At 39.6% G+C, this 11,418-nt stretch overlaps 2 pseudogenes; both read right to left on the reverse strand.

The window, feature by feature from the left end:
• Window positions 1–1,872: 1,872 nt before the first annotated feature.
• Window positions 1,873–9,015, reverse strand: LOC103581440 (annotated as a pseudogene).
• A 173-nt stretch (window positions 9,016–9,188) lies between these two features.
• On the reverse strand, window positions 9,189–11,185 carry LOC103581451 (annotated as a pseudogene).
• Between the last annotated feature and the right edge of the window lie 233 nt (window positions 11,186–11,418).

The following is an 11,418-nucleotide window of genomic DNA, read 5'->3' on the forward strand; positions in this document are numbered from 1 at the left end:
AAACGCCAACCTAAGCAATGTATCAATGGAACATAAAAGCATCTGACTCTGACACTTAAATATTCGTGCTTTGAATAAGGGTATAAGTTAACAACTAGAAAGTTTTGTTTACAAAGGCCAATTGAGCAAGCATGAAAAGCAGAAAGGAAACTTAGGCTCTGTGAAAGGCAGGGAAAACTCAGCCCTGGTTTCTAAGTGGAATGCTTTGTTCTTAGAGTTGATTAGGAAAGCAGGAGAAATGGAAACGAGACTCAGCTTTTGCTCTTAACCCTTAAGTTTATGGAAGCTGTGTATAAGAACAAGGAAACACTTTTTGAAGAAACTCTGATGACAGCCCAGTTTCCGTTTTGGTCCTTCATTCTGCTTATGTGGTGTATCACATTTATAGATTTGTATATATTGAACCATTTTTGCTTCTCTGGAGTAAATCCAACTTGATCATGGTGAATGATCTTTATAATGAGCTGTTGAAGTTAGTATTCTATTGAGGATTTTTGCATCTATGTTCATCAAGAACACTGGCCTTTATTTTTCTTTTCTTATAACATCCTTTTCTGGCTTTGGCATCAAGGTAATGCTGGCCTCATAAAAGGAGTTTAAAAGTATTTCCTCCTCTATGATTTTTTGGAAGAGTTTGAGAAGGATTGCTGTTAGTTCTTCTTTAAATGTTTGGTAGAATTCTGCTGTGAAGCCATCTGGTCCTGAGATTTTCTTTGATGGGAGAATTTTTATTAGGAATTCAACCTTCTTACTTGTTATTGTTCTGCTTAAATTTTCTATTTCTTCTTGATTCAGAGTTGGTAGATTATGTGTGTCTAGGAATTTATCCATTTCTTCTAGATTACCCAGTTTGTTGGCCTATAATTTTTCATAGTAATGTCTTATGATCCTTTGCTGTTGTTGTTGCTGTTTTTTTTTTTTTTTTTTTAAAAAGGATGACCGGTAAGGGGATCTTAACCCCTGACTTGGTGTTGCCAGCACCACGCTCTCCCAGGNACCAAAAAATCTCATCTAGAAATATACGTTTTGTTTTGGTTTTTGGTTTTCTGTTTTGTTTTTATTAATTTAAGTACAATAATTTTTAGATTTCAAGAAAATCACAGTGGTAACTTTATCTCTGTTGAGAAAATACAAATAAATATGATGCTAATAAAAGGCAACTGAAAACTCAGTAGCCATTCGAACAGTCATGCAGTTTAGAAGTACATCCTTATATAATCTGACATACAAATTTATCATCTTCTCCACATGCCCACCATTGTTTGGGAAATAAAAGCCAACAATAGTGTCTGTATCAGTCAGGAGTACAGCCTCTGAATCTGCTGTAATTTAATTAAACTAAGTTAATACCTCATACCAAATGGCTCCATGAAAACTTTGTCCTGCTGGTCAGAGGGGGATCCCAAGGGGGGAAAGCCCTTGCCAACATCAAAGCAACTCTGACCACAGCAGGAGAGAACTTTAAACAATGCTACCACCGCATCTGATACACAGGGATGACAGGTACTAGGCTGAAGTCATACTCCCCAGTTAAGGGAGTGTCAACTCTGCTACCACCAATGAGAGGATCTGGAGGCCTACTTACTTTTATTACCAAAACAACATCAATAACCACACTTTGAATCAAAACTACTAGAAAGAGTTTAACATTTGCCGTTCGTAAGTGGACTGAAGACTTAAGGTAAGGCTCTGTCACCATAGAAGTGGAATCTTCTCCTCTAAAACTCACTTGAAAAAAAGATCTGTGACTAGACCACTGGAATCTGGTTTTGCTACATTCTATTCACAATCCCAAAGAAATTCTGTTTCAATCCATGACTAGATGTTTGGCCAATTATTCCAGCCACCCCTTTGCCAGAAAGATTTGTCCTGCTACAAAGAAAACAAGATATGTAGCATTGATTTAAAAGTCCTGTATGTGAGGAACTCTTTCATTTTCTTGGGGATTGGCAGTGCTAGGACTTGGTAAGTTGTTAGAAAATTTCAAAGGGCTTTCCAGCATAAGTGCTTCAGTGAGGACAGGACCCTAGGGGCTGTCCAGAAGTGGACATGGCCATCTCTTGTCCCTGTGGCAATAAGCCCACCACGTGGAGAAAATGCGCAGCAAAAACCATTGATCACAGAAGCAAATGTAATTGGAGTTTTCAGTTCCAGGGCCCAGATCCTGAGGAATCTGTCATCTACCATGATGGCAAGATACAAGCCTTCTCGGGAGAGAAGCACACACATCTGAGTGATCTAATGTAGACATCGCTTTCATCCACGGCAGAGTCAACCTGCATGTGGTGAAGTGACCTCAGCCTTTCGCCAGTGTCAGGGTCCCAAATAACCACATTGGTATTGTAAGAAGCCGTGACAAGCAGGGCTGAGTTGGGGGAGAAGTTGCAAGAGGCAACACTGCTCTGGTGGCCCTGTAGCTTCCAGATTAATGTGTAGAACTGCGTGCTCCACAGAAAGACCAACTCTCCAGCTGCAGAGCACAACATGCTGCAGTCTGGGGAGATGACACAGCAGTAAACTCACTGCAGGTGTCCCAATAACACCTGAATCTTTTTATCATGTGTATTCAGGTCCCAAATACAAAGTCTTATCCCATGATGGAGAGACCAAGATCAAACTGCCACTGGGTGAGAAGCTCAGATCTCTCATGCCATCTTGGTGACCAGAAAAATTCAAAAGCAAGAGCCCTGTCTGCACCTCCCAAATCTTGATCTGGCCATTGTTGAGTCCCATAGCAAGGATCAGGCAAGAGACATCTGGTACCTGGGGATGGTGGCGTGCCCAGAGCTTCCCACCAGGTGGAGAAGGCACGGGCTGAAGGCCAATCCCGATGATCTGACCGCAGTCCAGCGTCTTCTCCTTTGGGCTGCCTTACCCTTTTGTATCATTTTTGCTACTCCAGCTTTTGGCTTCAAACCCTTTACGGACAAACTGCTCCTACAGTGGCCAGGGGATTATATTGACAATTCAGTGTCCTTGAGACTAAATGAACCAGGAACCATCTGGGGAGAAGGCAATAGTCCAGGTTTCACAGCTCGACCTTCAATCAAGTTGGTGGGATGCCTGGGCTTGAGTTCAGCCAGCAGCAGCAGTTCCTCTGCAGCCTCCACAGAGGACGCATGGCCCCCATGGCATGCAGAGGGTATACCTCACCCTCCCGGGCTGTGGGCCCCTGGAAATATATTTTAAGCCTATAACTCTAGTCTTGCATTTACTGGCTTTATACAGCAATTATTTCCTTCTCTCTCTCTTAAAGTCAGGCACCCTAAAGCCACTGGAAATAATAGGCTTGAATGTGAAGGCAGTATCCAAATCAGATCTTTGCTGCTATACTGAATCCTACCTTCTGGTGCAGAACTCCTAATGGAAGGTGTTTTAAAAGGGCTTGGAACCACAGCCTCCCTTGGCAGAGTTGTGTTTCCTTTCATCTCTGCTTGCAGTCTAGCTAGCTGTAGCCTGAGTTTATCCCTTTCTTGTAGCACTTTGCCACAAGAAGCAACCAGTATATACCAGCATTCTGAGCTTATCTTACCATTTCTTCCAATACTATAGCCTCAGCCAAAGGAACCCAAAGATTGCCTTCCATGGAATTATTGGTAAAATTTAATTAAATGCTTTGCCACAAATAAGAATCACCAGCTTTTCAAACTTTCGTACTGTGCCCCTGCTATTCTCTAGTAGACCAAGCCATTGTCTCTTACTTTAGAAGTTTTCATGTGTAAGACCTACTTTGGTATCAACTTCTGTACTGGTAATATTTAGATTTAGCTATAAGTAACATAAAATATGAAATAAGAATGGCTTGAATAAGAGACAAGCTTACTTGTCTCGCCACATACCTCGGAAATCCAGGACTGACATAGCAACATTACAATAATTTAGGGACTGAGGTCCTTCTGTCTTGCTACTCTGTCATTCTCTACATATGGCAGCAACCTATGGCCCAAGCAGGCCTCTAGCTTCAGTTATCCTGTCTGGAATTTCTACAGAAGGAGGAGGATAGGTCCCCCCACTTTAAAAAAAATCCATAAAATGGGTACAAACGGGTTTCAATAATATCCAATTTAATAGATTTTTGTCACATGACTAAGTGCAAGGGAAACTAGAAAATGTAGTCTTTATTTCAAGTGACCCTATACCTACTGTGATATTATGATTTATTTATTTACTTACTTACTTGTTAGTTTCTACCCACAGTTCATGGATCACAACTCCCATAGCCTTTGTTATCTCCTGCCCTCCTTTCACGTCTTTTTTTCTCCCCAAGGCAAAACTCTAATCTTGCCATGCCTTTCTGTGTTGGAGCTGACCATAAAAAACTTCTCTGCACTACCTTGTCTGATTGTAGGTCGTAAGACCCCCATTTCAGAAGGGGTCCTGCCCCATTCCATGGAGGGAGGAGTGCTGCACAGAGAGGCCTGGAAGAATCTGAACAGACAGGCCTTGCTGGGTTTCCCCACTTGGCCTATTAGCATTAGATCACACTCTTTTTGTCCAATCACATTTCGACATGATTGTCCATGCTTCAGTCATGCCCTAAAAGGCCCAAGAGGACAAACTATGGGAGCTTCTGTAAGGGCATGGAAGCTCTGTGTCCCTTCCCCCTACCTTGTCCTATGGATCACTTTATCTGTATCCTTTGTAATATCTTTTATAAACTGGTAAATGTAAGTACATGTTTCCCTGAATTCTGTGAACCATTCTAGCAAACTAATCAAACCAACAGAGGGGGTCGTGGTAACCCAATTTATAGCCAGTTCATCAGAAGCAAAGGTAAAACAACCTTGGGCTTGCAATTAGCACCAAAAGTGGGGGATGGTCTTGTGGGCCTGAGCCCTCAGCCTATGAGATCTGGTGCTAACTCCTGGTAGACAATGTTGGAGTTGAATTGTAGGGCACCCAGCTAGTGTAAGCTTCAGAAGTGATTGCTTGCTTGCTGGTGGGGAGAACTCCTCACACATCTGGCGTCAAAAGCCTGTTGTGAGAGTATAGTGGGAAAAACTGTAGAGGGTCAGTATTTTTTATTTTCATTTGATTATTAGATAGGGTTTTTAGCTAAAAATCTTATGGGACAAAAGTCCTTAGCTAGGAGGCAAGAGCCTACAGATAGGGGGCAAAAGCCCATCAAATCAATTCTAATCACTGCTTAGGTTAGGGATTGTAAATGCTGATTGTTAACTGGTTGTTAGCATAATGATCTCATTAAAAGATTTTGAAGGAATTGCTGTAGGAAAATATGCAAGAAATGTTTGCTGAAGGGAAAATTTTTTTGTTAATGGAAACTTAAACAATCACAGATAGATAGAATCATAGGAATGTAATGATTGTTTTAGCTGTTATAAAAATAGTTATATCTTAAGTTAAAGATAATGATCACAGTATAACTAGCTTAACATTTCACTAATTGTACTTTGGTTTGTCACACTGTTATTTTTAATGATGTTGCTGTGTTCCCTCGTTTAAGATATACTTAGCCATGGATAACAATTGTCACATAGCCAATGTCTGTATGGTTTTTTTTGAAATGATGAAATCAACTGATTTTTCTTGTGAAACTTCCTTGTCTTTACAATAAAAAACAGAAGCTAACTTTGATTCAGGGCTGTACCCAGTTTTCTCCTTCTAACAGAAGAGTGGCGGAGGTGCAGTCCCTTTGGGCTTCTCATTGCATTGATGTTGCTTTTAGTAATTTCTTCTGTGTCTCCATTACACAGTGCAAAGTGTAACAAGAAACAGTTTGTGTTTTTTCTATACACCTACCTAAAGATTAAGAGTCCAATAGTATGTAAGAAGAGAAGACTGTTGGGAGCAGCTAACAGTATCTATCAAATTCATAATGTAACAGATAAAATGTATTTCCAAAAAATAGAAAATATTTAAAACAATACCATAGAGTCAACCATATCTTCAGATCCTCATAAATATATTTAAATATACAGATTACAAATCTGCAGAGTGATTGTACTTGAACTTATCAGTACCCAACACGAAAGTCAGATCTTTGACAAATCTTCATTTATCCAATGATTGATGGCATCATATTTTCACATATTATTTATGTAAAAAGGGACCACATATGGAAAGAATGTATGGTTAGGTAAAGGAGATCAAGGAACAAGCTTTGAAAGGGCAAAGGTATGTCAGCCCTATAACTAGGGGTGAACACAAATTCCAGTTTCCCTAGGACAGTCTCTATTTACTTCAGCTGTCCTATTGTCCCAATAGTTATTAACAGAGCACCCATACACTCTCAAAAGTGCCTAGAATCAGAAGAAAATGTATATGGTCACCCTAGCCATACTTCCAGTGTAATAAATTTCTACATTGAGTTTAATTTCATAAAAATGTTGTGCTTATTAACACGTCTCTTGTTTTCTGTATCAGTAAGAATGTTTTCTTTAGTCATTAACACACAAAAAAAAATGACACTCACAAGTTACCCATTTCACCTTAGCTAAGAAAACATGAAACTCAAATTCACAGTCCCAGTGCTACAATCTACCTGACAGGTAGGTACCAGAGACAATCTGCTTCCATAAGACTGGACCTCCCTCTCTATCTTTAAATGTTTTATCTTGAATTATTCCTTAAACTGCCTTAAGTCCTTCTAAAGTAGAAAGCATATTATGTCATATTATGAATACTTAACACAATTAAGTAAAGGATAACAATATAAAATTGTATATATAAATTCCTTACGTCTGTGTTAGGAGGAATCATACGCATATAAAGGAAAGTTAAGAGGAAAAATGCCAAAATTTTAATTGTATTCAGAAGATGAGATTGTGAATAATGTTTTTCTACTTTTTACTTTCCAAAGATTCTTCATTTCCATTTAATTATTATTAATTAATAAAAGTAAGTGCTATGTATATTTTCTAATATTGTTATTATTAGCAATAATCATAATAAATTACAGTTTAATCATAATCATCTTGCTTAATTTTGTTTTTCTTATAACAGTCTATTCATGGAAGCAGATATATATAGAATGTAGTCATTATTGAAAGTATAAAGACTAAATCTTAGACCAAAATTCACTGTAGTCACTGCCTGTGAGAATAAGTATTACACACTGTATTTAATAGAGTCATTGAAATATGGACATATTGATAACAACTTGTAATTTTAAAAAATAAACAAAAAAAACAGCATTTTTAAAAAAAGAGTATGGATTATACCATCTGAGGTTAATAGATCATCTTAATAATTAGTACCAGGGCAGATTTTTTTTTTTTTGCAAAGGTCAGAAGTACTTTTTAAGTATTTAAAGATGAAGAGTTTAAGATATTTTAAAAAGAAAAGAATGAAATAAATTCAACAAATAAAGTATTAAAATGAAGACTACTTACCATAAATAAAGTAAAAAGGTAAGCCACAACTTGGTAAGCCACAACTTGGAAAAAAATATCCGTGACACAAATAAACCACAGATGAGTTGTGTCAGAATACATATTTTTAAAATCTATAAATTAATAAAAAAAAGAAGGAAAAGCCCAATAGGGAGGGGGCAGGAATAAATGCGGAATATGAAGAAACAATTTCCTGTACTGCNGATGACCGGTAAGGGGATCTTAACCCCTGACTTGGTGTTGCCAGCACCACGCTCTCCCAGGTAAGCTAACTGGCCACCCCTATATAGGGTCCGAACCCTGTGGCCCTGGTGTTATCAGCACCACACTCTCCCAAGTGAGCCACGGGTCTGCGCCTGATCCTTTGTATTTTTGTGGTATCAGATGTAATGTCTTCTCTTTCATTTCTGGTCTTATTTATTTGAGTCTTCTCTCTTTTCCTCTTAGTCCAGCTAAGGATTTGTTGATTTTGTCTTTTCAAGAAAACAACTCTTGGTTTTGCTAATTTTTTCTATCATTCTTCTAGTCTCTATTTCATTTATTCTTGCTCTGATCTTTGTTATTTCCTTCCTTCTGCTAACTTTCCACACTGATTGTTATTTTTCTATTTCCCTGAGGTGTAATGTTAGGTGCTTATTTGAGATCTTTCTTCTTATTTGATGTATGTATTTATTGCTATAAATTTTCCCCTTAGAACAGCTTTTGCTGCTTCTCATAGATTTTGCTATGTTGTATTCCCATTTTGGGCAGACTCCTTGTTTCTGTGGCAATGAAATTCCTCAAAATTTTAGTAGAATTACAATATATTTGCTTCATGTCAATTTCTTATGCCTATGACCCACACCAAAAAATCTCATCTAGAAATATACGTTTTGTTTTGGTTTTTGGTTTTCTGTTTTGTTTTGTTTTTATTAATTTAAGTACAATAATTTTTAGATTTCAAGAAAAACACAGTGGTACCTTTATCTCTGTTGAGAAAATACAAATAAATATGATGCTAATAAAAGGCAACTGAAAACTCATATTAATTTAAGTACAATAATTTTTAGATTTCAAGAAAATCACAGTGGTAACTTTATCTCTGTTGAGAAAATACAAATAAATATGATGCTAATAAAAGGCAACTGAAAACTCAGTAGCCATTCGAACAGTCATGCAGTTTAGAAGTACATCCTTATATAATCTGACATACAAATTTATCATCTTCTCCACATGCCCACCATTGTTTGGGAAATAAAAGCCAACAATAGTGTCTGTATCAGTCAGGAGTACAGCCTCTGAATCTGCTGTAATTTAATTAAACTAAGTTAATACCTCATACCAAATGGCTCCATGAAAACTTTGTCCTGCTGGTCAGAGGGGGATCCCAAGGGGGGAAAGCCCTTGCCAACATCAAAGCAACTCTGACCACAGCAGGAGAGAACTTTAAACAATGCTACCACCGCATCTGATACACAGGGATGACAGGTACTAGGCTGAAGTCATACTCCCCAGTTAAGGGAGTGTCAACTCTGCTACCACCAATGAGAGGATCTGGAGGCCTACTTACTTTTATTACCAAAACAACATCAATAACCACACTTTGAATCAAAACTACTAGAAAGAGTTTAACATTTGCCGTTCGTAAGTGGACTGAAGACTTAAGGTAAGGCTCTGTCACCATAGAAGTGGAATCTTCTCCTCTAAAACTCACTTGAAAAAAAGATCTGTGACTAGACCACTGGAATCTGGTTTTGCTACATTCTATTCACAATCCCAAAGAAATTCTGTTTCAATCCATGACTAGATGTTTGGCCAATTATTCCAGCCACCCCTTTGCCAGAAAGATTTGTCCTGCTACAAAGAAAACAAGATATGTAGCATTGATTTAAAAGTCCTGTATGTGAGGAACTCTTTCATTTTCTTGGGGATTGGCAGTGCTAGGACTTGGTAAGTTGTTAGAAAATTTCAAAGGGCTTTCCAGCATAAGTGCTTCAGTGAGGACAGGACCCTAGGGGCTGTCCAGAAGTGGACATGGCCATCTCTTGTCCCTGTGGCAATAAGCCCACCACGTGGAGAAAATGCGCAGCAAAAACCATTGATCACAGAAGCAAATGTAATTGGAGTTTTCAGTTCCAGGGCCCAGATCCTGAGGAATCTGTCATCTACCATGATGGCAAGATACAAGCCTTCTCGGGAGAGAAGCACACACATCTGAGTGATCTAATGTAGACATCGCTTTCATCCACGGCAGAGTCAACCTGCATGTGGTGAAGTGACCTCAGCCTTTCGCCAGTGTCAGGGTCCCAAATAACCACATTGGTATTGTAAGAAGCCGTGACAAGCAGGGCTGAGTTGGGGGAGAAGTTGCAAGAGGCAACACTGCTCTGGTGGCCCTGTAGCTTCCAGATTAATGTGTAGAACTGCGTGCTCCACAGAAAGACCAACTCTCCAGCTGCAGAGCACAACATGCTGCAGTCTGGGGAGATGACACAGCAGTAAACTCACTGCAGGTGTCCCAATAACACCTGAATCTTTTTATCATGTGTATTCAGGTCCCAAATACAAAGTCTTATCCCATGATGGAGAGACCAAGATCAAACTGCCACTGGGTGAGAAGCTCAGATCTCTCATGCCATCTTGGTGACCAGAAAAATTCAAAAGCAAGAGCCCTGTCTGCACCTCCCAAATCTTGATCTGGCCATTGTTGAGTCCCATAGCAAGGATCAGGCAAGAGACATCTGGTACCTGGGGATGGTGGCGTGCCCAGAGCTTCCCACCAGGTGGAGAAGGCACGGGCTGAAGGCCAATCCCGATGATCTGACCGCAGTCCAGCGTCTTCTCCTTTGGGCTGCCTTACCCTTTTGTATCATTTTTGCTACTCCAGCTTTTGGCTTCAAACCCTTTACGGACAAACTGCTCCTACAGTGGCCAGGGGATTATATTGACAATTCAGTGTCCTTGAGACTAAATGAACCAGGAACCATCTGGGGAGAAGGCAATAGTCCAGGTTTCACAGCTCGACCTTCAATCAAGTTGGTGGGATGCCTGGGCTTGAGTTCAGCCAGCAGCAGCAGTTCCTCTGCAGCCTCCACAGAGGACGCATGGCCCCCATGGCATGCAGAGGGTATACCTCACCCTCCCGGGCTGTGGGCCCCTGGAAATATATTTTAAGCCTATAACTCTAGTCTTGCATTTACTGGCTTTATACAGCAATTATTTCCTTCTCTCTCTCTTAAAGTCAGGCACCCTAAAGCCACTGGAAATAATAGGCTTGAATGTGAAGGCAGTATCCAAATCAGATCTTTGCTGCTATACTGAATCCTACCTTCTGGTGCAGAACTCCTAATGGAAGGTGTTTTAAAAGGGCTTGGAACCACAGCCTCCCTTGGCAGAGTTGTGTTTCCTTTCATCTCTGCTTGCAGTCTAGCTAGCTGTAGCCTGAGTTTATCCCTTTCTTGTAGCACTTTGCCACAAGAAGCAACCAGTATATACCAGCATTCTGAGCTTATCTTACCATTTCTTCCAATACTATAGCCTCAGCCAAAGGAACCCAAAGATTGCCTTCCATGGAATTATTGGTAAAATTTAATTAAATGCTTTGCCACAAATAAGAATCACCAGCTTTTCAAACTTTCGTACTGTGCCCCTGCTATTCTCTAGTAGACCAAGCCATTGTCTCTTACTTTAGAAGTTTTCATGTGTAAGACCTACTTTGGTATCAACTTCTGTACTGGTAATATTTAGATTTAGCTATAAGTAACATAAAATATGAAATAAGAATGGCTTGAATAAGAGACAAGCTTACTTGTCTCGCCACATACCTCGGAAATCCAGGACTGACATAGCAACATTACAATAATTTAGGGACTGAGGTCCTTCTGTCTTGCTACTCTGTCATTCTCTACATATGGCAGCAACCTATGGCCCAAGCAGGCCTCTAGCTTCAGTTATCCTGTCTGGAATTTCTACAGAAGGAGGAGGATAGGTCCCCCCACTTTAAAAAAAATCCATAAAATGGGTACAAACGGGTTTCAATAATATCCAATTTAATAGATTTTTGTCACATGACTAAGTGCAAGGGAAA

The sequence above is a fragment of the Galeopterus variegatus genome, unplaced genomic scaffold, assembly GCF_000696425.1.
Source record: "Galeopterus variegatus unplaced genomic scaffold, G_variegatus-3.0.2 Scaffold172, whole genome shotgun sequence".
Taxonomy (NCBI): domain Eukaryota; kingdom Metazoa; phylum Chordata; class Mammalia; order Dermoptera; family Cynocephalidae; genus Galeopterus; species Galeopterus variegatus.